Source organism: Balaenoptera borealis, assembly GCF_965194805.1.
Source record: "Balaenoptera borealis genome assembly, chromosome: 4".
Taxonomy (NCBI): domain Eukaryota; kingdom Metazoa; phylum Chordata; class Mammalia; order Artiodactyla; family Balaenopteridae; genus Balaenoptera; species Balaenoptera borealis.
The window spans coordinates 134,635,495-134,641,494 of record NC_138861.1 but is presented as its reverse complement, the minus strand read 5'-3'; the positions used below and the strand labels follow the sequence as shown (position 1 = coordinate 134,641,494).

Sequence of the window (6,000 nt, the reverse complement as noted above, 5' to 3'; positions counted from 1 at the left end):
TGCCCACTTACCATGCTGTGCTCTTGGACTAGAAACCATCCAGGACCCTGGGGTAATCCTCTCAACTTGAGTCTCAGAGCTCTTGGGGCATCTGGTAGATCCCATGCTTGGGATAAAGAAATGGAGAGTTCCCCGCAAGGAGAGAAACAAAGACATGGGCTCAGGGCACCCTGCCTGGATAGCACTGCCAGCCCAAGCTGATCCCAATCACCAGGGAGAACACAGAAAATGTTGAAATAGGTGCTTCTAGAGACCAGAATTCACACAAGGCAAGATCCAGGCTTGGAGTGCCCTGCCCAGATGGCATGGGAAGGCACCACAAAGTGCAGCTCCTCCTTGCCCATCCCCACCCCCCCAATCAGGCCTGGGAAGGAGTGCTGCCTACCTTTTACCTACAGGGTAGAGATTTACTGAGAAAGAATTCATTGACAAAATTTAAGGAAAAGAAAACACACAAGGAAAGCAAAGTTCTTCTTCCCCCTCAAGCCAAGAGAGGGTAGCTCTAAGAGAACCCCTTAGAAAAAAATGGGAGATGTATGCAAGATGAGGAGCCTGAAATCTCACACCTCAGTGAGCTCTTCAGGTGATTCTAATCCATGCTAAAGCCTGAGAACCACTAAGGAAAGGATTGTTGTGACTCACAGTTTCAAATACTTTGGTTCCCTAAGGTCATATTTCAGAGGAAGAGTTGTTGTCTTAGACTACCTTTTCCTGATGTCAGTAAACATTTGAATCATTTAAATCCCCTTTCTCTGATTTCATGCTTTCATGCTTTACCAAGACAACTTCTGATTTCATTTGGCTTCTATATCACTTAAAAGGCTACAAACTGCATTTAATGAAAATTTCCAATTCAAACAGAATTAACAACAAAAAAGGTATCATCAAATAAATGAATGAATGATTGAATGATAGAATGGGGTAGCTTTCAGAGTTGGTTAACTGGGTGGCTCAATAACACCATCAAGGGCCATATTTCCTTTTTTATTCTCACCTTTGTTCTTATGTTTCCAAAATGGTTGCAGCATCCCAGGCATCACTCATAACTACAGAAGCATCCCTGTGCATATATTTTAAAGAAGTTTCACAGCTGAATTCCAGAATTGTATCAGAGACCTAAGCCTAACACAATCACTGTCAAGGATATCTGAACCACTACAATTGGGTTAAAACAATCAGGAATCATTCTCTGAGCTGTGTTGGGAAGAGGGTGGCAAGTGTGAAGCAATTTGATGTAAGCCAGTTTCTTGCAATAAATCTCTTAGTATCCATCTCCTACTGGTTCTATGTCTCTGGTTGAAACCTGACTAGTATGCTTTATATCACAGATATTCACTAAATTAAATTTTATTAATTGTAAATTACATTATAAATATCTTCCCTGGTAACCCCTACCTCACTTCATGATCTCATTAAAATATACATAGAAAATCCATTTCATATCAGGGTATATCATGCTGTGATATTAATTTGATATACTATGAATTAAAAAGTGATTATAATAGTTAATATGTAACTATAAAATGGGTCTTTCGCCAAAAGCAAATATTCTAGGCAGGTTCCTTTCTAGCTATACATTCATTCATTCATATGTGAAAAACACTGGATATTAGTAGACCTCAAAACATACATGACAACTAAATGTGAATATCACTTTGCTTCAATTAGAAAAAGGCAAATTGGTTTGCTGATATTTGATTTAAATGATTTCTGTTTTCTTTCTGGTACTGAGATAAAATATTTTGCACATAGCTGATATGTAATAAACATCTGCTTATTATTAGAAAATTACATATTTATTTTGCATTCTATTTTGCAGAAATTCACTGATGGCAGTCAAAAAGCTATTTTTTAGAGAAGTCATTGATCAGTTTTCATTATTTTTGGATATTAACAAAGAGCAACTATTTACACTACTACTTAATGTATAAAATTATATCTATTAAAGGACACTAACAATTTTTGTAAATTTTTTATAAAGTAAATTAACTTGATAACCTATTGCAGTATTCACGAATGCATTTTTCACAGAACTAGAATAAATAATTATAAATTTGTATGAAAACAACAAAAACCCAGAATAGCCAAAACAATCTTGAGAAAGCAGAACAAAGCTGGAGGTGTCACACTCCCTGATTTCAAGCTATACTACAAAGCTACAGTAATCAAAACAGTACGGTACTAGCACCAAAAAAGACACATAGATCAATGAAACAGAATAAAGAGCCCCCAAATGAATCCACATTTATATGTTCAATTAACCTTCAACAAAAAAGAAAAGAACATACAATAAAAAGACAGCTTCTTCAATAAATGGTGTTGGGAAAACTGGACAGCTACATGCAAATAAAACTGGACTATGTTCTCACAGCATATACAAAAAATAAACTCAAAATGGATTAAAAACTTAAATGTAAGATCTGAAACCATAAAACTCCTAGAAGAAAACCTAGGTAGTACAATCTTTGACATTGGTCTTAGCAATACTCTTTCAGATCTGTAACCTCAGGTAAAGGAAGCAAAAGCAAAAATAAACAAATGGGACTATATCAAACAAAAAACTTTTGCACAGCAAAGGGAACTATTGACAAAACAAAAAGGCGGATAACTGAATGGAAGAAAATATTTACAAAGGATATATATATTTATAAGGGGTTAATATACAAAGAACTCATATGACTCAACATCAAAAAAATATGCAACCTGCTCAAAAAATGGGCAGAGGACCTAAACAGACATTTTTCAAAGATGACATACAGATGGCCAAGAGACACATAAAAAATGCTCAACATCACTAATCACCAGAGAAATGTAAATGAAAACCACAATGAGATACCACCTCACACCTGTCAGAATGACTATCATCAAAAAGGCAACAAATAACAAGTGCTGGTGAGGATGTGGAGAAAAGGGAACGCTTGTGTACTGCTGGCAGGAAGGTAAATTGGTATAGCCACAATGGAAAACATTATGAAGGTTTCTCAAAAAATTAAAAATAGAACCCACCATATGATATAACAATTTCACTTCTGGGTATTTACCAGAAGAAAACAAAAACACTAATTTGAAAAGATACACGCACCCCAATGTTTACTGTAGCATTATTTACAATAGCCAAGATATGGAAGCAACCTCAGTGAATAAAGTATATATTATATTACATATATATCTGTAATTGCTCAGCCTTTAAAAAAGTGAAATCATGCCATTTTTTTTTTTTTTGTCCACTGAAGCTTGAAATTTATTACCTTGCTTCCCCCAGCACACAAGTTAAGACAAATTTCACTACTATCCTTTGTTCCATGATGGAAATTAACAGTGTGCTCCTCTTGACCTTGACCCTTCCTTCTGCCTCTTCCTTTCCTTTTCCATAGTTTTTAAAGTGAAGCACTTTGAAATATACATTTACTGGCTATGTGAATATTTTGTGGTTAATCATTAGAGGGATCCTAGACCAATGGAGAAACCCAAACATTTCTATTTTATTCATCCACAGCATGTACTGATCCAGCAACAATTAACTGTAACTTCCTGGAAATATACAGATACTGGATGCTCTTGCAGAGTAGTTAAAAACAGAAGCTATGGATTCAGGCTCACTTGGGTTAGAATCCTGGCTTTGCCATTTCCTAGCTTCAGGCTTCAGCTTTAAGCCCTTGGGCAAGGTACTTAACCACAGTGAGCCTCGGATTCCCCACCTAAGATATGGGGATGATAGTACTGCCTGTAAGAATAATAAAGATTGTCTGGAGGGCTGAAGGACAGACAGTATGTGTAAAGGCTGGCAATTAGCAAGTACTTGATATGTATTAGCTGCTATTCTATCATCCCATTGGCCAAAATACTGCATACTACCACCGTTACTTGGGCATTTTCTAACAATCTAAGGGCACCCACGACTTGTACATTTATTTTAATTCTTCTATTTAATTCTCCCATGAATTATATAAGCTCAGTTATATAATAACTTTTATTATATATTCTAAAGAAGTAGTAAATCACAATGTTCACTTACACAATTAACATGCAGTCAGCACTGTGTAACTCAGAGACACAAATGTCAACAATTTTTGTTCAGAACTCATCTGCATGATACATAAAGTTTGCACTGCTGCTGTGACTCTGCAGACAAGCTTTCAAAGCTGACCTCCCCACCAGTGGCATCAGAACCATAAGAGAAGCTTAAATAAAACAACAGATTTCTGTGCCCATACCCCCCAAATTCTGATTCAGAAAGTTTGAGGTAGGGTCTATGAATCTCTCATTTCTGTGCCAAACACTAGACACCAGACCACCAGGGAGCTGCTGGATTCCTATTTTTGAAAGGCTCCCAGGGTGATGTCTACATATGTAGAATCAGGCTCTAAAATGCTGATGCAGAGCACGATCATTTTTTGATTGGATCTGGGCGACTGAGAATAGTGAAACCACAGTTAAAGCACAAGTTTTTTTTAGACCCTGAAATTACCGTTAGGTGATAGGTGTTGAGTCTGACACTGCAAATCATTTCTCCAGCGTGCTCACGGCTTGAGAGAGCCATCAGCTTTCCCCAGGTCGTGGATGGCCTCGTTATCCAGCAGTTCCTTCCTGTCACTTGGTCTCACTGCGTTGTTCAGCATTGCTCTAACCACAGTCATCACTGGCACAGAACGGCCGCTGGATCAAGATTCTGGCAAGGAGCCAAAGAACTTCCTAACCAACCATTGACCTGGGCGAGATTCTTGCCTATCACATAATAGAACTCCGGGCCTAAATATGGAGTAACGATCAAATTTTAACTCTTCAACCCTAGCTTCCACTTCTCCCTTGACTTGCAGATATAAAAAATTGCTAGACTTATCAGCTCCCTCAGAGGACAGCAAGTTGGAACGTTTGCACCCTCCGGCTTTTGCCAGCTCTGCAGCCTTCAGGACGTAATCTCGATCAACGCGAACAAATCCCTCCGCCCCAGCTTTTTGTCTGGTGGTACCCAGGCAACAGAATCCAACATCATGACCTTGAAAGGCAGAAGCGTAGTCATCTAATTTCTCAAAGTCCACCACTTCTTGCTTCACGTTTTTAGAAACTTCCTCGTCGAAGGGGAGCTTCCTGCGGCCACTCAACGTGACTTTGGAAAACAGGCCCTGCTCCAGGATTTCTTTCAAGAGCACTCTGTCGGTCTCCCCGCCGGCACCCAAAATAAAGACGGATTTATTCTGCATCCTGAAGTCTTCCGAGGCCTCGGCAGCGCTTCTGTCTTGGCCATGCTGGAGCCGGCCCCCAGCCCCGCGTCCTCAGGCTGCAGCGGAAGCAGCGCGCCGCGGCCACCAGCGCGCCACCGGCGCCGCCACCGCCACCGCCACCGCCACCGCCGCGCTAAGGGCTGCGGGCCGGGACATCCGGCCGTCCCTCCAGCCCAGCGCTTTCCTCCCCTCGCCGGCCTCTGTGAGGCCCCTCCCCTGTCCGCGCCTACCCGACTTCGTAAATCTTGGCATTTTTGACAACACAGATGGATCTAGAGGCTATCATGCTAAGTGAAATAAATCAGAGAGACGAATACAAATATCGCACGACCTCACTTACAGGTGAAATCTAAAAACAGGTGTTTGCCAGGTTGGAGGAGGGTAGAGGAGTTGTGCAAAATAGGTAGAGGGGATTAAGAGGTACAGACTTCCAGGTATAAAATAAATAAACCATGGGGATGTAATATAAAGCAAGGAATATGGTTAATAATAATAATATTAACCATGTTCCTTGTGAGGGGACCGATGGTCACCAGATTTATCATGGTGATCATTTTGTAATCTATGTAAATGTAAAACCACTATGTAGTATACCTGAAACTAACATATTTCAAGTTTAAGAAAAAACCCACCCACTATATTTCAATTTAAAAAAAAAAAGTTTTTTGGATAGGTCAACAATAATGTCCAGAGCTTGATTAAATCAGGTCACAAGCTCTACAGATTAGGTGTTATCTCAAACTTGCATGGATTAATTATTTTCTTTTAAGGATCTTAC

General features: G+C 39.6%; 1 pseudogene across 1 annotated transcript; it reads right to left on the bottom strand.

The window, feature by feature from the left end:
- Nucleotides 1-414: 414 nt before the first annotated feature.
- LOC309628387 (oxidoreductase HTATIP2 pseudogene) lies at nt 415-5,393 on the bottom strand (annotated as a pseudogene). Its single transcript has one exon. The product of its transcript is annotated as an oxidoreductase HTATIP2 pseudogene (transcript).
- Between the last annotated feature and the right edge of the window lie 607 nt (nt 5,394-6,000).